This window comes from Melospiza melodia, chromosome 2 (assembly GCF_035770615.1).
Source record: "Melospiza melodia melodia isolate bMelMel2 chromosome 2, bMelMel2.pri, whole genome shotgun sequence".
NCBI lineage: Eukaryota > Metazoa > Chordata > Aves > Passeriformes > Passerellidae > Melospiza > Melospiza melodia.
Window position 1 is genome coordinate 130,445,512 of NC_086195.1, and position 23,160 is coordinate 130,468,671.

Below are 23,160 nucleotides of genomic sequence, written 5' to 3' on the forward strand. Positions count from 1 at the left end.
ATTTAGTAAATTTGAAAGTGTGATTGTCTTGTGAACTATGTAAGAATTTCACACATATTTTTCCCATCTTCAACAGAAAATAGGAAATATATCTTTAAAGGATCACTGAATAAGTTGGAAAAGAACCTGGAAAGATCATCTGGTTCACCTTTTGGTGGGAAAAGGAGCTTAGGGGAGATTGCCCAACATTCTCCCCATCTTGAAAAACTCCAGTGACTCTGCCACTGTCCTGGGCAGGTTGTTCCAGGGAGTGTCTGATTTTATAGTATAAAATTACTTTCTTATTTTGAGATGAAACTCCTCCCAGTGCAACTTATAGTCATTGCTCCTTGTCTTCTCCATGTGTTCCTCATGAAGCTGCCACCCTTTAAATACTGACTGCTGGGATGAGAGGGTTAAAACCAGAAGATTTGACAAGGAGGGAATAGTTTGTCTCAAAGTGACCTTAGAGGTGAGAATGCTAAGAATATCAGTGTGGGAAAACTCCATTTATTATGTGAGCATCATCCCTTGCCTGTTTTAAGAAGTAGAATTCCTGTGTAGAGATACCATCCTCTCACAGACACCTGGTTGAGACTCCTTCTGGGAGAGAGAGAGATCAGAACAGCACAGCCTTGAGATAAACTTCTTGGGGACTGAGCCCTTTGATGTACTGGGGCAGGTGGGGCCCCACCCTGCTGTCCCATGGGACGAGCAGACATTGATGGAGCATGTGTCCCCATTTGTCAGTGCTGCCCAGCATCACTGCTGAGGTAATCAAATAAATCTACTCTTTGCATTTCACTGTGGCTTGGTAGTCACCCTGGCCACTGCACATGGAGATTCACACTCCAGCCTGCTGTGATGAGATGCCCCCTTGAGTCTTCTTCAGGGAGAAAAGACCTAGGACCTTCCATCTGGTCTCACAGAGTAAGTTCCCCAGGCCTTTGATCATCTTTGTGGCCTTTCTTTGGATCCTCTCCAATCCAAAATAAATTATTACTATTGGTTAAAGTAATATTTCTAAATATTTAAAGATGAATATGAAATAAAGAATAAGAAGAAAAATTATTTTTCTGAGGAAAAAAATGTACATTTTATTTAAACTTAAAATGGGATATCATAATTTTAATGAACTGGACCAAATATTTTCTAGTAAATTTGGGAAATTTGCAAACTAAATGCCTTACTAAAATGTTTCCATTCCAATTTGACCATTTTTTAAAGAGTATGTTTTGAAATCCTTGTTAGATCTCATTTATAATAAGAAAAATTCCAACTAAAACAGAACTAAAATTCACATAAATGACTGTGGGGAAAAAATTACTATTTTTTTTCACATTAAAAGGAATAAATGCACTGAAAGATAAATTGATTGTGCAGTGTCCCATGAGAAGTCTGAGAGAAGCAAGAATTGAACCTGCATTTTAGTCTATGACCTTAGCTGTAAAAATATGCAGTCTTGAAACTGTATAATTATTAATACAAATGACAAGTTAATTACAGCTATACTCTCCTCACCACTGTCATCCTTTTGTGTCTCCATTGAGAAGGAAAATGCTAGTTGAGTCTGTCTGAGAATGTCATTCACTTTTACGGACTGTTATTTCCTCCGCGTCTTTTAAATCTAATTGTCAAACAGCTCAGTTTCCTTTGTTGGGAGCCTCAAAAGAATTTGAATGACACTATCAAGGGCAACAGCAGCAGTTTAGCTGTTGAAGTTTGTATTGTGCTGCACACTGGTGACTGAAGACTAGACTGAGACAACAAAGTGTATTCTCTTTCACATAAACCCAACTTTGATTTTACAGGTTGTTTCTTCTCGGTTCAGACACAGAAAACACAATTACATGATGACAGCTAATTGCTACACATGGTTTTGCTTTCAGCTGAGCTATTTTAACAGAGCACTGTGGATTACTTTGGGTAGAATGACCACAAGGTTAAAGGAAAGATATAGCCAGTATTGCAGTGCATCTAAAGAACACTTTACAGAGCACCATGAACAACAGGAAGTGACAAGAACAAGTGCATATTTCTGTAACTTTCCTGATGGCTGACTCCAGCTGCTCTTTCTCTTGAGTGTATAAGGTTCTGTGTGTATTATAGACAGGAAAAGCACATTTAGCACTGAGGTAACAATAGATGACATTGCTATGCTGTGCAGAAATGGCTCAGTGTTATAGAATTTGAAAGAATATTAGATGGTTAGGTTTCTGAAAGTAACCAGCACTCTCTGCCTTATGGCTTCTGATTTCTTCTCCTCCATGTTTACCACCCTTCTTGAAGGATTGTCACCTCAAAGAAAAGGCATCATAGAGGTCTCATGTGCCTCAATGATGCTGAAATCTATCACCCAGTTTATTCCTTAAAGTTGAGCAGAAAATTTGTGTCTCCTGAACTGCTTCTGAAAGCACTTGATTAATTAGCTTGGGGAAGAATTAAAGGATAAGAGGGTCAGAACTGGAAGAGGTTGTACTGAAGCAAATGGAATTGTAAAATCTTCTACTCAGAGGGTGAAGAGAAATATGAACACGAATGTTGGGGGGAGCTGCCTGAAGTTCCAAGAAAATTTGATTATTTCCAGTTAGCCTCAATGGAAAACAAAGGCTGTCTACATTAACTGCTTGAAACATTAGCCATGAAATCCTTTTTGTTTGTCTTCAGTCACGGTTTGGTTCTTAGTCATTGTATCACACACGAGTTGAGAGTTTTAACACTTATTACAAGTGTTTGTTCTATTACAGTCAATGTTTTGACGATATTGTTTGTGATTTAGTAGCAGTACTAGTTGTATCTCATGGGGAAAAAGGTTGCAGAGAGTGGTTTTTGAAATAAACTTTCCTTGTAAAGGAAGCATTTTCATATCAGCCTCTATTTCTGTGGCTTTGTGTGTTCCTTATTATAAACACAGTCTTGCACTTTAGATATTTTTCAGAAGCCAATTTCATTTATCTCCTGAATTTGTCAAATGGTAAAACAGGGTTTTAGGAAGATTCATCTTCATATCTTTAAACAAAAACTAAAATGCATATAGTGCTCCATTTTTCATTTGCTATTCAAGAAATAATTCGTTATCAGAATGAATACTAAAGGATAAAGAAAATAGTGCAAGCAAAGTGGACAGTAGGACGGTTTGTTTATTATTATTATTAGTATTAGTATTGGTATTAGTATTAGTATTAGTATTATTTCTCCCATGTTTATTTATATTTAAGAGTTTTTTCCCATTGTGCATGAAATGCACTTTTTTGGACAATAAGGACCTGGTTTGTAATTTTTTTATTTGTTTCTGAGATTCCTTCAAAAACAGAAATGCAGAAAATACATAAAATACACCATAAAGAAAAGTGGACTTGACAGTTTTTAATATCTCCACTCCTTTCCTTACTCAGATTTAAATACTATTGTGCTGCCTATTTAGGTCTCTGAGTAAGATATAAGAGGAAATGATAGCAACTAAAGCACCTTATTTCCATAGCTGTTTGGGTTCATTAGAGCCAAACACTGATATGCACTATTACATCCATAAACATTTTGGAATTGGTGAAGAATTTACCCAACTAGCAGACAATGCAAATGAGTGGTAACAAAACAATTAATGTAGACATCCTTGTAAACACATTATTGCATTCTCTACTATCAGTTTCATATTCCAGAAATATTAAATCTACCTTTATAAGCTGACCAGTTTATGTGATAAGCAACTATAATTATTTAAGTCTAATTAGTTTAAATATGTTATCAATCAAATTTCAATTCTTTGATTTAATACTAGCTATCAAATAATAATACAAATTATCAACTGAAGATTACATTCTAAAATAAATGTTCAGAGGTTTTTTTAAGAAAAAAGTCCCCCAATCCTTCTCTATGTTCCTTAACTTTGCCCTTCCATTTAAATTTGTAATGCAGATATTTTGATCTGAACAAGCCAACACCAATGAAGGAAAAAGCTCTTAATCACTGACTCATAACCTCATAAAAATAATATTAATAACAGGTAAAGTCTGACACTTTGAAAATATTTTATTTTTGAATGACCCATTTAATTGAAATCTTACTCTTTCTGAGGTCATTTATAGTTCAACCTACAGACAGACACAAGTACCTACAATTTTGTTTGCTTGCTCTTAAATAAAAAGTATTAGAAGAGCTGATCTTTGTCATCAAAAAGATTGACTTTTGAAATTTCCTGGCCTAGTGTTTAATGGCATTGATTACAATGAATGTTACTAAATCCAGTTAAGATAACAGAGTGTAATATAAAAGGGTATTTCTGTTATTTATTTGATTCAATGCATAATTTTTACCATAAGAGATTATGCTTTTAGGTAAATAGAGTGAAAAAATATTATCAACAGGAAGAATTTAGAAAATCAAATTTGAAAAACTAGATAGAGATTTTGTTATGTGTAGAAAATATGTAGATTCATTCTTGTATTTTTTAAGACATATGAAATATATCTGAAAAACATAAAGACTCTCTTAAGTGGAAAACAGTTCATAAAATATTTCAGAATGAATAGTGTGTGTTTTTATATTTCTCTAGCCATTGCAGAAGTCTGCTTCCTCACTTGCCTGCATGTGACTTCACTGTGGCATTTTAAAGCTGCCATTTCTTAGCTACCTTAGGTCTATATAGGAGTCAGATTTTCCTTAGTAAGTGTGAACTCATCTGAACAATTCAACCTAGGAATACACTTAATACTTGGGGTACAGATTTAATGTTTCACAAAATTTTCTGTTGATTTCTTCAGAAAAGTGAGAACAGAAATTTCCCACATATTTTCACAGAACTGGCTCTATGATTCCCAAACTCAGCCATAAGAGACTGATGTGCATGCCCATTGCCTTGCTGTAGAAGAATAAAAAATCATGGGTTTCTTATGTTACAATATATTATAATCACCTGTAATTTATTCTCCATCAACGGATAAAGAATGCCTTTTAATTGATGAGATGTAATGACTGATCCAAACTAGACAAAGTGTGTTTCAAAGAATCAAAAATCATGGACTGGCCTGGCTTAGGAGGTACCTTAAAGATCATCCAGTTCTGACCCCTCTGCAATGGGCAGGGACCCCTTGCACTGGACCAAGGTGCTCAGAGCCCCATCCAACCTGGCCTTGAGCACTTCCAGGGATGGGGCAGCCACAGCTTCTGTGGGCAACCTGTGCCAGGGCCTCACACCCACAGTAAAGAACTGATTCTAACATCTAAGCTAAACCTGCTCTCATTCACTTTGAAGCCATTCCCTCTTGTCCTGTCACTCCAGGCTTTTGTAAATTGTCTCTCTCCATCTTTCTTGTGGGCTCCCTTCAGGTACTGGAAGTTCATAATTAGATGACCCTGAAGCTTCTCTTTTGAACAAATCCCAGTTTTCTCAGTCTTAAACAAGACTCTGTAGGCAAACAATGAAGGTTTGGCCCGATTCTTCTTGGCATGCTGGATTGTTGCTGTTGGCAGTATAATGTGAAATGCAGCAACAGTTTTTGGAGCAAAATCCTGAACTAAAAACTGAGGTCTGCCCTGTGGTTTTGACCACAACTTCCCATGAAAATGTGTTAATATTAGGCTTCTGTGAGAAAGTTGGATACCATAACTAAGTATAATTTTTCCTTCTTTTCCTCTTCATTATCCATTTTATAATGAAAGTTATTTCCAAGTTATATACTTTTAAAACCCAACAAACCAACCACCCAACCAAAGGAGCTGGGCCACTCTACTGCAGGACATAACCTGCATGCAGGAGTACAGCTGAAGGCTATAGATGCAGCAGTGGTGTATTTTATACTGTTTTTCACTGCTGTTTTTTCCCATTGCATTGAATACTTTACACAGGATGTATTTTCACCTTACCTTCTGCACTGAAGTGTTCTGATTGGAACAAATTTGAATCTTTACTACATAAGACACTTTGTCCTTTTGGTCATAACTCAAAACCATTGCTACTTCCACTGAGTAGATATCCAATAGTTGCATTTCTGCAGTTCAAGCACCCCAGTTGAATATAAGTTACTAAAAATAGCAGTATTTTAAGTTGTTATCTGTTGTCTTTAGGCACTAGAAAAATCTAATGTAATAAGAATTGTACTAATTTGAAGTAAATTTTATTAATCTCTACAATTGGTCACAATTGAAAATTGTATACAGACAAGCAGAGCAGTCTTGCCAGGTGTTGCAACAAATAGTTCTATGTGTCACATTTCTTAAGAGTCTTTTAGCTGTCTCTTGCAGTGCAAGAGGAGACTAATTTAAAGACCATGCAGTAGTTATGTGCCTGTCTCAGTTTTGGAGACAAATTTCAGGACAAAATGCCCTGGGATGAACATTTCCTCTAGAGGGAAAGGGCTTCAATAACTCCCTTTGCTTCTGGCAATAAAAGAAATGGATACCAGGGGATGAAAATGAAAAAAAGTAGAACTGTTTATTAACAAAGCAAGATACCTGCAAAGGACAGGAGAAAAAAAAATAATTGAACAATACACTTCACCCACACCTCACTGCATGGCCAGAAGGCAAAGATGGCAGCTGCCCTTCTTCGCCTCTGGGAAGGGAGGAGAAAAAAAGAGTTCACACAGCAGCTGGGAACCTGTCAGATTTCTGTGTGGGTCTTCTCCTCACAGCAGGCAAAGTTTGTGGAGTTTAATGTCACTTCTTTTGCTGGCTCAGTCTTTCCAGGGTTTGGACCGGCCAGAGCCACCCCACAGGCTCCCCAGGCCTAAGACGAAAAACAAGCAAGCAAAAAAACTGTCAAAATGATTTGCAGATGAAAAGCCTCCAGGCCAGGGGAAGGAAAAAAAAAACTTTAAAAACCCCCAGAAACCTCATTCCCCTCTGCAAAAGAAACCCCCCCAGAAGCTTCTTGCCTAAATTAGCGAGAATTAACACAGCAAATGCAACGAAGGAACAATCTGTGTAGCGCAAACCACTCTGGAGAGAGATTGAACCCAAACTGTGCAGGAGCCCAACCCCTGGGTACATCTCACAGATACAGCATTCATGTTCTGGGCATAAAGCAGACAGTTAGGGAATAAAGCATCATCATAAAATCACCCCAAGACAATACCAAGGGATTTAGATTCACCTATGTTTTGAAAGGGCCTGGAAAGACAACTGAAAACCAGAAGGAATTGGTTTGCTAAGAAAAAAAATTATATAGGGACATTCCTTCTGTTCAATAACTGCTTTCAGCCACTCATCTAAGAAAATATCCACAACTTAAGGCAAGGTTTAAAGTCAGAAAATAATTTTTTTTCAATGAAGACCTCTCTGCTGTATCTGACATCCCTGTCATTATATTGTATTAATGTTATGTGAAATAACAATTAGTCTTTTTGCCCTGTTATTAAAACGTGTCAGTTTGAAATTAAGCAAGAATTTTTCTTGCGCAGTTCACCCTCTGAGCTAAATCAGTGCAGTGTATTCGCCAGCTATTTAAATACCACTGATACAATGAGGGTCTTCCATCATTTTATGAGAATTATTGCAACCAAATGGAAGAGTAGGAATTGAAAATTTGAATAGCCAAAAAAGAAAAACAAAGGGGAAAAGGGAAAGGAAATAAATATATACCCTCAGGTCCATCCAAAATGTAGCATTGCCCTTTTTGTCCCAAACACTTAGGAAAAAGAATAAGGTGTGGCATCTTACCTGAAGAAACCAAATATTAAGAATAATTTAAAGGGAAATATTATAAACTAGAAATTTATTCTTCATTGCAATTCTGAAAGGGAATAATGAGGAAAGAAAAGCTAATCAAAGGTTAAAAAAAAAGGATCTAAAGGATCTTGAAGTGGTAGAGGACTCTGAGGTCAAAAGGCTGGCATTTCCAAATAAGCACCTTTTGGACCATGCACCTTTTCTTTTCTTTTCTTTTCTTTTCTTTTCTTTTCTTTTCTTTTCTTTTCTTTTCTTTTCTTTTCTTTTCTTTTCTTTTCTTTTCTTTTCTTTTCTTTTCTTTTCTTTTCTTTTCTTTTCTTTTCTTTTCTTTTTTCTTTTCTTTTCCATTGACACAATCTGTGTGTAGGTACGGAAGCAAGGAAATTAGGAAATAGAAATAAGAAAGGGCGGAGGATGGGGGCATAGAAGAGAATCTTAGAAGTGCATTAAAGAAATTGAGACTAAGTGGTTGCCAGAGTAAAGGAGAGAAAAAAAGTTGATCATTAAGTCTCTACAGTGGTAAATAAAATATATGATAGACTGGTGAAGTAAAATATTTCCTTTAGATTTTCTTTTTTTTAAATTTATTGTCTCCATATATGTATGCTTTCATGAACTCTTCATCCTTTGACATCATAAAGTAACTTTAAAGAGAAAGTTCTGAATGTTTTAACTACTACATTCCTTATTTTGGTTATTTTGAGGTCAGATTAGTTCTTGTACATGTCTTGGCTTGTAAAGACAGGTGTCTGCTAAGGAAGGCAGGAACCTCCCCTGAAATGGAAAATGTAAACTCCCTCCCTCCAAAATAATTTTGAAATTAAGGGGGCTCTCAGGCAAAGATATGGGAGCAGAAATAACAGTCCTTTATTAGGGAAGATAATAAAAAGATAAAATAAACAATGCAGTAATACAAAACAACACTGACAGAGTCAGAATACGACCTGACACCCTGTGGATCAGGGTGTTGGTAGCAGTCTGATTAAATGGTGGCTGCAGTCCTGCTGGAGTGTCAGGTGTGGTTCTGTTGGAGAAGGGATCCTGTAGAAGGGTGTAGTTTTCCTCTGAAGATCCAGTGGAAGAGGAAAGCTGCTCCTCTAGGAATCCAGTGGAGAAGCTGTGCTGATGTCCCAGAAATCTCAGATTATATCCAGTTAGGAATGCTTGGCTCCTCCCCCTGGGCAGAGCATCTCACAATGGGATGCTGTAATTTTATCAGTCATGCAGAGACACTCAATGGCCTATTAACAGCAAATGTCTCCCAGAGGTAGGATGGGTTGTAGAAGAGATAAAGAAAAACTGCCCAATTAACAGAAGATAACTGCCCCACCTCTAACAGATGGCAGATAGAATACACACATTGCCTTGCAATCCAGGACAGTGCATTTTATAGTATTTTTTATCCATGTTATTCTTTTCTTCTCTGTAAACCCACGAGGCCTCATGCTTTCATTTACTTTCCTTATGGTCTATTATTCATTTGTATGAATTCATAATTTACTCTTGTATTCATCAAAGAGGTTAGACCAGCTGTCCAGCTGTACCAGTCTTCCTCTGCCTGCCTCCTTTTTCTACCTTTAGGGTGGTTATATTTATACAATGTCCTACAAGGGATTTCTGAAGCTCAAAAGTGTCATTGGAAGTGCAGCAGAATTAATCATAGAAGTGCTACAGTGATATATGGTAGCATTTTTCTTGAAGGTGCTAGTCACCTTGAAACAAAATAATTCATGGCTTATTATGAATTTGAAGATTCACATGGCACTCCTTCCTTTGTTTGTTTCCTTTATGTCTGCTGGGCTGAGTAGAATCAGCTGGTAGAGACTTTTATTGTGTGATAAAACAAAGGAAAGAGTTGGAGTCATTCACCAATAAACTGGTTTCAATAAACTGGAATTTTGCAGTTTATCAAATAGTTCAATTTTTAAATCTACCTGTTTCATAATAAAAGCAGATTGTAAAACCTCTCTGTTAAGAACTGATCTCAAAACAGCACAGGATGCCTCTGTTTCCTGAAGACACTCCCCTAGACTTGCAGAATCAGAAAATCATCAAATAGCAGAAAACCATACACACATCACTTGTTTTTCACTAGGAAAAATGTAATTCTTGTTATTTCAAATGAGTATGAAAGAACAACTACTTTAAAAGAATCACAAAGGGAAAAATGCCACCTGAAACTTCAAATGCATGAAAGGATATGAATTATTTTGTTTCAAAGTGACTGGCACCTTCAAAGTAAAAAGCTATCTTGTGTCACTACAGCACTTTTCCTGGGGGTTGGGAGAGGGGAAGGAGTCATTAAACTGCTTCTGTTTTCATGAGAAGGATGCCTAATTTGATCTTTGCAGAGACTTCCTTATAAGCATAGGGAAATGAAACGTGGTAGTTTATTGATGGCACACCTGCTCATTTTGAAATTGTTCTGTGAATTGCAACAACATGAACTGACATATTACCATGCTGATCATTTAATTTTGTGAAGTAATACAGCTCTGCCTAGTTGTATGCAATCTGTTCCTTTCACTTTTCATGTTATACTGGGAGATAGAAGAGATTTCTGAATGAAGATTTATGATGTTCTTGCTCCTCAGGTATTGTATTTATCCATTTTCAGACCATCATAAAGTAAGTCAATGACAGTGATGACACACTTGGAATTTTTAGAGGAAAAGAAATTACAGCCTGTCTGTTTAAAAATTTATGTCAATCACTATTTTTGCACAAGGCTGTTATTTTAAAGGCATTAGAACTTGTGGGAGTTCCAACCTTTTTTCTTAATTTTTTCCTTTCTTTTTCTCTACTTTCTTTTCTGAAGAAGAAGGAATTCATAACAACACAAATCACATCTGAAAATTCATGAGATATACTTATTATACCCTTATACATTGATCCTTATATCTGCCTCAGCCTTTTCCAATACAGAGTTCTTGCCGCTGCATTTTTTACAAGAATGACAGAAAATAAGCCTAGACAAAGAAGACAGAATTCTTCTGGGGAAAACATACTATTGCTAAGAATATTTATTTGCATGTACTAGGAAAATTACATGTGCTTTTAGTGGGCTGCTTGGAGTAATGGCTGCTCAGAGTTCAGAGCAAATTTTACTAGGTGAAACACCTACTTTAACAGACATAGGTTTTACCAAAATGGTTTAAAAAAAGGATGGATCAAATGTGCTGTGAGTTAGGGTAGGAAGACCAGGCAGTTGTGTATTTAGATGCTGCAGTTGTAATGCAATGCATTGGCACAAAGAGGTCTGTACCCAGTGAAAGTAGAAAATTCACAACAGAACTCCAGGAACAGACATGGGGGAAGTAGATGCACCCAGACAGTAGCAGAGCCCAGGGTGGGTACTCCAGAGAACAAGTGGTTTTAAAAGATTTCAATTTCCCCTGTGAAGATTAAGGGAAAAGTATTATTATGTTTTGCTCAACCTTTTGCTTCTTGTTATTTCTCCTGTATTTTCTTTAGTGGTGTTATATTAGACAAGCTACGCTTGACTGCTTAAAGAAAAGGTCAGGCAACCCATGGGTCTAAGGATGCTTTTGATGATATTCTTCATCTAAGATATCTTGAACTTAGGTTCCAATATCCTAAGAAAAGGGATGGCCTAGAGTGTTTATTCTAGCACTGTCTCTAACTAGTTGAGGGTTGGATTCAGCAATGTAACTTTTTTCTAATCAGAATTGGCCTCAAAAAACCTGATTAACAATAAATCTGTGTTTGCATTAAAATTCCTAATTTTACTCCACGGAGGACTGCAGCAAATATGAATCGGTTTTATATCTCAACTCAAAAAAATGAATAAATTTGTATTTTTTTGGTGGTGATATTGATATATTCTGCCAAAATACTTCTTTATGGGTCAAAATTTCTTGGCATTTGTAACGACAGATTTTTTTGTGTGTTTCTGATAAAAATAGACAGCCCTCTACTGTCTTTTTAATTTGTATTTTTTCTGTTTGAAGGATGAGTCTTGTTAGTAAATTTTGATGGGCCCCAAAAAATCAGTTATAGACATTTCTATGAATCAACCATTAGAAGAGTTTGGTTCACTTTTTCTTCTTATCTCTGTGTCCAACATTTCAGTCCCACATACAATTCAAGTTATTTCCCATTTAGCATTGTTAGTATTTGCATTTTTCTTGCAGTCTTCCTTTTCAAGAGTTCATAGTCTTGTACACCAATTCCATAATAACATTTTGTAGGGAAAATAAACAGGCTGGACTCTTGCTCACATCTATCTGATCTCCCACGGTAATACCTCAGTGTTATGTATGGCTTCTGCAGGCTGCAGACACCACTTCCCAAAGTGCAGAGGTGCATTAAAAACACCAATATCCTTCCACTGTTTGATCATTCTCTAATCTTTTATGTCCTGGTAAGAGTATCAGACATTGCACAAATACACAGTTTGACATGAATTCCATAGATGATCAAGTCTCTCTTCATGGAACGAATCTGTGTGCCTGTTAGGGATTGTGTGAGATTGATACAGAGAAAGCCAAAAGCAGCAGACTCAGTGAGGAAGAAGTGCTGAGGCAACAGGGTTGGGGAGGAGAACTGCATGATTCCCAGGAGCCTGGTGTGATGTCAAAACTACTAAACTTTAAAGACTCTGTAGGAGATTGGACCACCCACAACGTATCAGTGAAAAAAAGGCATAGGGAAATAGGACATGCTGGGAGCATGCTGAGACAGTCTGTGTTTTCCAGAAGCAATAAGGGAATAAAAATACAGCAGCCAAGGCAAAGTCACAGAAGCCATCCAAGGAAATACTGAAATAAAGAATATTACATGAGAAATATATAGAAATAGTATTATCCAACAAAAAATACGTATGGAGATTATTTTCTCTCTCTTATATATACTACTACTAGATAAACTAAGATGTATACAATCCTTTGTTCTGTAGCTCCCATGCCACTAAAAATTTTACACCATTAAAGGCTTCCATGAGGAATTCCTCACAAGTGGCAGATGCAGCACAACAGATCACATTAGGTTTTCAAGAAACAGAGATTCACATTGAAGTGCACTACAATTGGGTTATCTTGGACTGAATCTGATGGCACACCTCTGGAATTTCAATGTCCTAACAGAAAGAGACTTAATAACAGATGTCAACTGAACAAATGCCAATGGAATCCTAGATGTCAGTTCAGTCCTCAGTTTTCATTAGTATTTTTAGTATTTAAAAAAGATTTAGATGTGTTTGCAATGGAAAATGGCAGACTATTCTACCTCAGTTCTTGCCCTAGTGCCAGAAAAATACCTTATAGTTCTCCATCAGTTGATCCAAGCGTTTGAGCATCTAAAGAAGCAGCACTTTAGAAATATATTGTCCATAATGGACTGAGTGGAAAATTCATAGATGTCTATGTTTTTTCACTAATGAAATTAACCAAATAGTAATTTTGAAAGATTCTGCATCTACTCATAGTTTCCCCACTGCTTGGGGAGTTTTCATTTCTGCAGCACCTCTGTACCAGTTCAGCCCCCAAGAGCTGCTTGGGCTCAAAGGAACTCCAGGAGGGCTTCGAGTCCAACATCATGCCCAAAGCAGAGCCAGACAGCAAACCAGATTGCTCAGAGCTTGAACAGATAGTCCTACACAACTTCTCTGGGCAGCCTGTTCAAATGCTTCAAAGCCCTCAGGGTGGCAAAACTTTCTTGTATCTAGTGAGAATGACCCAATTTCAATTTATTTCCATGTTTTTTTGTCCTTTGACCATATAATACTGTAAACATTCTTCCTGGGTCTCTCTTGAAGGAGGCAGAAGGTTGGATTTCCTGAAGTTCTCCTTTCTTCAGGCTCAGTGAGTCTCAGACCCTCAGCCTCTCCTCATAGGGCCAGTGCTCCAGCCCCAAACATCTTGCATTTGTCCCCGTTTGTGAATGCCTTTCTTGTACAAGGGAACCAGGACTTGAAGTATGCAGGGTGCTAGGTAGACAGGGATAATGCGTCCTCTCAATTTCCCAGGACAGAGCTCAGTATCTTGGGTGGGTCATGCTCAGCTTGCTGTTAGCCCAGACCCCCAGAGCCTTTTCAGCAGGCCCAGCTGGGGGTCTAACCCATTATTATTATTATTATTATTATTATTATTATTATTATTATTATTATTATTATTATTATTATTATTATTATTATTATTATTATTATTATTATTATTATTACTCCTTTCCAGCTAGAAAATTTTTCATTTGTTCTTACTGAATCTCAGAAAATTCACTCCTTCAGTCTGTCTAGGTCAAGGGGCATTGCATTACGAACCACACTTGCGCAATGAAATAGGAACGAATCTTAGAAGTAATTTTGCAAAAACCAGCATCGCCAAAACCCTGAGGTTTGTTGACACTCTTTCAGACCTTGGTGTTTTACTTAAAATTCAAGTTCAGAAAAGCTTATGTGGCTTTGGAACATGCCAAGAACTCCTTTGTATTGCGCATTGTTTCAGGTCAGAAGTATTTCTCAGAGACTGAGGAAGAAAACCAGTTCTTTAAAAATATCCCAGAGATAGTTTTATTAGCATTTATAATTTGGAGGAATTGAGTAGGTTTGTGATTTCTGAGTGTTTGTAATAACAATGCAGGCCTTGGTTTACATCAAAGTGTGCTGGTGTCAGCGATTTTTTATTCAAGTTTACAAAGCGCACAGCTGGCAAAAATTGTGTTTGAAACAGTCTCTTATCTTCCTTAGGAAAGACAGAACTGTGCAGAAAGCAATAGGTCTGCCAAACAACACTGATACACTGATTCCTGAATCAATTATCATCATTGCTGTCTCTTTTAGACTTTATTAGCAATGTTTTAATAGATTTACTTTTGCTGCTGCAAAACACTCCTGCAATCTGAAGTGTGAGTATATGGTCAGAAGAGCTTTACTCAGCCAACAGGTAACAATGACATTTTGTGCTGTGGGATTTTGATTGAATACGTGCAGTTAATGACAGTTGCTCCACATTTCATTTAAGAAGAAATATTACAAATCAAAAATTAGTTCGACCGAAAAATGGGTGTGATGATTATTTAATTTTCTGTCCACTGCTCAGGTCTGATCCTGAAAAAAGGGAAGTGATGGGTTATATATGAATTTGCAGTTTCTTAAACTGAGCTACAAATGGAACAAACTGAACTGTTTGCCCCTGCAAACTCATGCAACCTTTAATCTGACTTTCAATGTATTAAAGGAAGCTTAAAATCTGAAGGATCTGAGTTGGTAAATTCAGAGATTTGATGCTGCAAAAAGCACTTTTCTGACTGTGCAGTGAAGGTATCTATGTCACTTCTTCTCTCAGTCTCTCTTCCCCACTCTCCCTCTTTTATCATCATACACACATAGTTTTTTTCTAGAAAAAATGAGCATTATGCAACAAATAGCAGCCACAATGTTTGGAAACCAATCTGGAGAACATTTTATTCACATTTTCAGCACAACTAGCTCCGCTGATTTTGCTAGGACAACTTGTGGCAGTGAAATATGTGGTAGTATTTCCAAGGCTCTGTACTACTGAAGCACTTGGATGCTTCAGCAAACAGAAGCGGGTGAGAATGTGTTCCAGCATGCTTGGAAGCCACTTGGGGGCACTGACATCTCTACAGGTCTTATTTAAAAAAAAATCTTTTCCGGGGAAGTTTATGTGTTGGGAGAGAGGAAAGGAAAGATTTAGTTGGCATCCGTAAATTCACAGCAGACTGGAAAGAGGCCAGAAGTAAAACACTGGCCCTACACTGCTCCTTTTATAGATCAGTACTGACTAAATACAATTATACTCACCCTATAGTGACATAAAATGAAACTCATTGGGTCTCAGGACTTTAACTTCATCATAATTTCTGTCTTTGTACAATCCCAACATTTCTCCTTGGATAATCACTGCAGCAGGAGATCTATTCTGTCTATCATATAACTGGGCCTGAAAAGCTTTTTGACTCCACACTCTATGTTCATTCTGAATGCTTTAGAAATAAATGTTTTAGAATTTGCTAAAGAAATTTATATCCTCACACATTCCTATTATTTTGTTTTCAATTGGTCAAATAATGTGAAAGGAAAAGTGAACACATTGACCTTAGTCTTCATTGTCTGTTTTGATTATTTTATAGTCCAGGTATTAGCTGAATGTTTTATGCATTTCAATAAGTTTACATTCTGGATAAAATGAGGAAACAGAAGACAAAAAAAGATTGTTTGTAGCTCTGTGGAGTTATTTTCCCCTTTTAAATGTGATTCTCTGAATAACCTTGAACACAAATAAACTGCTAGATAACAGTAATGTGAATGTGACTTAAAACATGAAATGAAATTATTTGGTTTAATGAGACTACCAAGAAGTATATATTTATATACTTCTTGGTAGTCTCATTAAACTAAAATTATTTCAGTAGGATATTGTACAGCACCTTTATCCACAGCTCCCAAAACAATTTTGCCCATCTCATTTGATAATTGAGTGTTTATTTGTTACCTGAGTATGTTTTAATAGTATTTAAAAAGAATTTTCACCATGGAATGTTCCAAATTTTTATTTAAAAGAAGAAAAAAGAACATTTTTAACAATTTTAAAACAAATAATCTATGAATTAACTTCTTTTTGGGTATCATTTCATACATAAACTTATTACCACAATTAGGACAAGATTTTTAAAATGACAGGAATATTCATCCGGAATTAACTTGCTTGTTCTTATATTCTTGTATTCACTGTCAGTAAGTATACTGGAGACTAAGCTTGCAGAAAATAATATTTTGGTTAGAATATATTTAATTTAGTATTACATGCAAAGGAAGAAAATATTAGAATAATATATTTTTGGTTTTATACAGGCTAAGTGATTAAGTAAGTGAAATTATTGCAGAAATTTGTCCAATCAAAACTAGAAAATATACTTTGGTTCTCAAAACCAGGTATCTGTCAGTGGACTGCAAAGCATCTGCAATGTAATGGCTTTCAGCCATTTCAGATTGAGCACCTCTCCTGTTAAGGAAGGCTGAGAGAACTGGGATTGTTTGGCTGTGGGGTGACCCAATTGTGGCCTTCCAGTACCTGAAGGGAGCTGACAAGAAAGATGGCCAGAGACTTTTTACACGAGACTGGAGTGACAAAGATGAACAGTTTCAAACTGGCAGAGAGTAGGTTCAGATTAGATGTGAGGACGAGATTCTTTCCTGTGAGGGTGGTGAGGATCCGGCACAGGTTGCCCAGAGCAGCTGTGGCTGCCCCATCCCTGGGAGTGTCCAAGGCCAGTTTGGATGGATCTCTAAGCAACCTGGTCCAGTGAAAGGCGTCTCTGCCCAAGGCAGGGATGTTGAAACTACATGATCTTTTAGGTCCTTTCCAACCCAAATGATTCCATGATTCTGTGTTTGTAGAATGGGGAAAATAGAGGTATTTCCTGTCCAAAGAAGCACTGTTAATCACATTTTTATCCTCACGAGGAAGAAACTTTTGATTTCAATATTCTGTTAAAATCCCATTTAGTTTTTTACTATAGCAGAAGAACTGCTCTTTTTGTGAATAGTTATTTTTGCACTTCAACATATATTAAATTAATAGTGATTTCATGGTAATTGCCACTTTTCCTCTAGGTGTACTGGCTTCAGCAACATCTTATTGTTATTGTCAATTTTGACAAGCATGAATTTAGAAGTTACAGTAGAGGTAAAATTATAATAAGAGAAGCTAAAGAGATTTTAAATGCTCCTTTTAAGACCTAGATTTTTTCTCTCTTCCTGGGAAAAACCTTCAAAATTAATCATTAAATCTAGTGGATCAATTTTTGCTCAGTAAAATTTTTGAACAGCAAATGTAAAATAAGAGTGTCATCAAATTTTTTAACCAGTTTTATTACTAACAAAAAGTTAAATATTTGCTTCTTCTACACCTTGTATAAAAAATGGATATAAATACACATGTACAAACACATAAACATTCATACAGACACATAAATATATAAATATAATACACATGTACAGATACATAAAGCATGGATACATTCACACACATACATAAAAAGGTTTACACATGTCAATCTTATAAATCTAAAATTATATGCTCCCTCCCCTAATTGGGTCTATAATATGTGGAAAACAAATATATACATTTTTAGACAGTGCTATTAATGAACTATGCAAATTTTAATAGCCATGTCTCTGCTGCAATTTATAAAATTTTGCATTAGGGAATTACCTTTACACAGTGGAAAAAAGATGAATATTTTTACTAATTGAAATATTTCCAAAATAATGGCTTTCTGGATCATAGCTGCAGTTAAAATAGCCTTCTCTTCCATGAAATAGCAGTACTACTAATTAACATGTTTTCAAAAACAGACTGTTGACGGAGAGCTGCAAGAGCAGAAAAAGGTTGCTAGGTACCTGCACTCACAAGACTTGAATGTTTTATTCTTTGGGAAGGAATGTATTGCAAAGATTTCAAGCACTGGCAACTTTCCCTGCTAGGAAATTTATTCTTCAGTGACTGAAAAACATTAATTTAAATCTTTTTAATGAACTAATTGGTCATGTAAAACACCTTATACTTTAGCAAAATAATTTCTTAATCAAAGAGTGTATATTTAATTGGCTAATATTTGAATTACACTTTGTACATCAAAAGCTGATCATTAGTATTACACACAGATAAGTTCCAAATAAATAGATAGGATTTAAATTATTATTACAGTTTTCTCTCTCTCTTTTTTTTTTTTTTTTTTTTTTTTGTCATCATGGCACCTTTTGTTGGTGTATTTTAGCCTAGCTCCTTCCCAAGGAATGTTCATTACAAGTTCCACATCCATGTGTTTATATACCAATAATAAATATATATTTCTTTATTACATCATTGGAATTTTGTGTATATGTACACTTGGTTCTAAATGGTGGAACAGTTATACCTTAACATCACAGAGCGATATAAGGAGAACATTGAGTTTGTAAAATGGACTATTTTCCAGGTTTGAAAAATGATCTCATCTGAATGAGATGTAGGTTCATGTTCTCTGTAAAGCTGCATCCTGAAATGGCAGGCTGTGCTATAAACCCTTCTCGTGCATTCATCCATGCTCTCCAGGAACTTTCCTGCAGGATGGTGTGCCAGAAACTCCCTCCATTTTGTAAAGGACTCTGGTGCATCGGCATTTATACAGCTGTTAAAAAATTATACAGTGAGAGAGCAGGATTTCAACAGGTGAGACACAATGTAGGAGTCCCTTGACCAAAAAGGCCCTAAGTGGTGCTGGTGTGCAAACAGCAAAAAGTACAGATTTTTTTGCCAAAAGCTCCATAACATCAGCATGTGAGAATAGTCTAGTTCAAATGTAAGTTGGTTTATTCATGTTTTTTTTTCCTCTCTGGACTAAGATGGAAAATTTAGCAAAGAGGATATGTGAACAGTGCACAAAGATATTCCCTTCCACTACAGTCTGTCCAGCACTTGGATAACGAGCAGCAGTTCACCACAAATTATGCTGGTGAGTAATTCACCTCAATTAGCACCATTCTGTGGTAATCGCCAGTAAGCCTTTAATTAGCTTATTTTCTCTACTCTAAAAACACAAATTAATTGGCCACCATTGTATGACTTTATTTCATCATCCTGTGGGGTAGGGAAACCTAAGAACAAGTTAAGTGGTGTCAGATTTGCACATGGAGAACAGAAAAGGGCTCTTCTGATGGCTAGGTATGTCCCCAGAGCAGGTCAGTGTGTCCCTTGAGCAATTTCCCTTACCTCTGCAATAGCCTGTATGTGAAGGAAATCACAGGTTTAAATTTACCCCAGTTTCTCATACTATGAGAGATTTATTGAAATATTTATTGAACTATCAAAGAGTAGTATTGAGGCAGATGAGATACTCAACAAGAAACCCTAGACCTGATAATAATTTCTAAAATGAAATTAGATTTATTTTCTTCCTGATGAATGCTCTACTTCTCTGAGACATTGAGCACCCTCCATCTCCACAGAAGCAAATGTAGATTGTGCCCCTCAATGTTAATTCATCCCTTTATGTTTGCTTTAGGCTTGATGCAGGCTTTTTTCAGCTCTAACTAGGCTGGAATAATAATTGTCATCATCCTGTTATCCCTATGCTATAAATTAAGAAAACCTTGCCTGGCAGTGGAGAAGCTCAGAATATAAAGGGGGAAATGAATTGCAAGAGACCAAAGACGCAGAACTCTTGTCAAATATGTCTGAATTGATACAAGTTGTGAACTACAGCTGCTAATCCAATGAACCAGATGGTATCAATTGTCAAACCAGGTGCAGGAAATGGGGTTGTTATCCCTCCTGCAAATCAATTAGATCAGCATGAAAAATTCGTAAATGAACTTCCCACCAAACAAACAAATTGCACCGAAAACTGTCTCAGGTGCTCAGCTGAGTCATGAATGATTGGTCCTTTTGCAAGAGGCAGCTGCCATTAAAGGTCTTTATTTCTTTTATGAATAAATGTACCAGAATTTAATTTTCAACTCTAATGCATCATTGGAAGCTGCCTGATCCAACACTTCTACTGATCCATGCTAACTGGAAGTGTCAGAAAGCATGAAGTATGCCATGGAACTAACTCCAGTTTCTGCCGCACAATATTTCAGAAGGCCTTACATATCCCAGTGCACAATAAATAAGTTTCTATCTCACTTAGGAGAAAGCCAATGCCAACATGATGTTTCTATAAAATAAAGGTCCATATTGGTTAATAATGTTCTGACTAATACTTTGATATTCTTTGTAATGAAATCTGATCTGCCTTTTTTTACAAAATAATACTCAATGTGCAGTGGGTTTTTTAAGAGATTATGGAGATTGCTGGGCTGCTGAAGCTGGAATGAGGCTGTTTAGTGGAAATATTTGGGATAATTCCAGGGTAGTGGTGAGAATGAAATGAAGAATTACAATAAAGTGATTCCCCCTATTTTTTCTGAATTCTGACAGGAGGAAGTAGAAGATTTTTAATGGAAATGTCCAAGAATACACATAAATAGCTTTCCCTCAAGGGACCTATCTTAGATATGATCTGTGTTTTTTTTGTCAAACAAATAACAGGAATCTTGAAATACTTTATACACATGTTATACGTACACATTTAAAGCATTAATCACATGTATATCTATTTATCTACAATAGTTACATTAAAATAATATTTTCACTTATATCCTAATTTGTTTTTCAGCGAAAAGAAAACGTAGAAGCAGACTCATGTTGCACTCTGAGCTGGAATTAAAATACATGTGAGTGATTCATAATCAAACAAACTCTCTCTACATAAGCACTTACTGAAGAAGAATGTAAACAGGGAAATGCACTGAGAGGGTTTTCTCTATATTTAAACGTATTTACACAAAATGGACTACCACTGAGTTGGACTGAAGTGCTCCCATTAAACAGGCATTCCCTAGCTAAAAGTTAAGCAAAATATTAAAAAGATTTAGCAATCAAAATAAACCTGTGCAAAGCAAGATGGTTCTCCGAAGAGGAAGAAAAAAAATCAGGAAATCAGGTATGAAGACAGAGTATATACCTCAGAATATGTGTTGCATGATAATGAATAGGGGGAGAAAATACTGGTGAAGCTGAACAATCTAAGACAAATATATTACAATTTCTTGCACTCATAAAGTCCCCATCGCCAGAGTCCTGTTCTGTTTTTTAAGTCTCTGCTTGTCTCACAGCCCAGAACACAAAAGACTTCAACCAAATAAGCCTGAACCAAACACTTATAATTTTGAAAATTTCATGCTGCTTAAAGCATTGATTCTTAAATGCTTCAAGGGTATGATTCTTAAATGCTCTGTATGCCTTATCCCGAGAAACTAGAAATAGTTTGCTGTTACAGGGAAATGAAGGGTGAGATATTATCAAAAAGAAAATCAAAGTCCAAAAAAGTGGCAAATCACATCACTTCAACATATAGAGGCAAATACTTCAGTGAATGTGAGATGAAAAAATTTAACCTGTATACATTTTCCATAGGGATACTTATGCAGGGCTTATAAGACAGCACTAAGTATAAAGGAGAAAATGAAATAGCAGAGTGTAATTTTCAGGGATTTCTTTTACTGGATAATTCAGTATATAAATGATAATAACTGCTGTGTAAATTGAATAATTCAAATACAGCTGTATTTTATCATGAAACCATCATTAAAAAAATAGCAGCATGACATTCAATCATACACTTAGCTTTTTAGTTAGGAACATTTTAATTATTATTTAAGGTCTGAGCAGACGCACACACATTTATTTTTCTATTATAACACCACTAAGTGTGCATATGATTTTATCATATTTCAGAATCACCAAAAAACAAAAGAAACTTTAAAAATTATATTTCTGCTATAAAAATGCTTATTGTACCTCAATAGATTTATAATTTTGTGGCAATTTTAATCAAAACCAAAAGTTTCTTGTGTTTGACACAAAAAAAAAAGTTCCACCTGTTTCCTGAATAAGGTATTGCTTAAAACACCAACATGGTGAAGGAAACTAAGTAAGATGTGTTTATGAGGAAAGAAATACAATCTTTACTACTTTCATATAACAAACTGTCACTGATTGGGTCTTTAGATTCCTTGTGATTAAAGACAATATTCAGATTACTTCTAGGGAAAGTGTTCATTGATGAGAATTTGTGTTGGTTCCAAGATAGTATGGAAACTATATCCCTCTTAAATTTTCCCAAGACAAAGATAACACTGAACAATTCCTTCCCATGTCAAACTCATAACCTGAGGTGATTACTTAATGCAGTAATTTAATGACTGAATAATTGCAACTGACTGATTTATTGATTCAATTTTAAATGTGCCCATTATTTGATCATTGTACTGTTCATATTTAATTAGCTAATAAAACTGTAGCATATTAGCTAGAAATATGTCTCATTAAGCAAATACTTGCTTGCTTATGCTTTTCTTTTATAAAATCCATAATTGTCTCATAGAACTGATTTATTTTCTGGAGTTGCTATATGTGCCACAAACTTTCAAACCACAAATAACTGTGGATAAGCATCTTCAGAATAGTTGGCTCTCTTCCCACCTAAATTCATAAACAGAGATTAAGGAAAGTATTCCCATTTAAGTATCTTCGCTGTAGTGTTAATCCAAATCAGAGTTGGGTTTACTCAATGGGTAAAATGGAAAAAAAATGAGGGAGGGAGAAGAGAAGGGGGAAAAGAAGGGGATGGGGAGAGGGAGGAAGGGAAGGAATGCCTCATGGCAGCCAAGTGCTTTGTGGGTTTTAAATGGTCAGTGCTAGAAATGGAAGTGAGCTACTAGGCACTTCAGAATCATAACCCCATTTAGGGTAGCGTGGTGTCCCAAAGTGAATGGAACACATCTCAGACATCAGAGAGAAAAGAGAGAAAGAGTGCACAGGTTTTGCATCATGGAAGTCATGCAAAGAGAAGCTGCTAGCAGTTTCCTCTTTGCCTGACAAAAAAACAGTCTGTAACTAGCTTTGAGAATTGACAAACCAAAACTAAAACTAAACCAAACAAAAAAGAGAA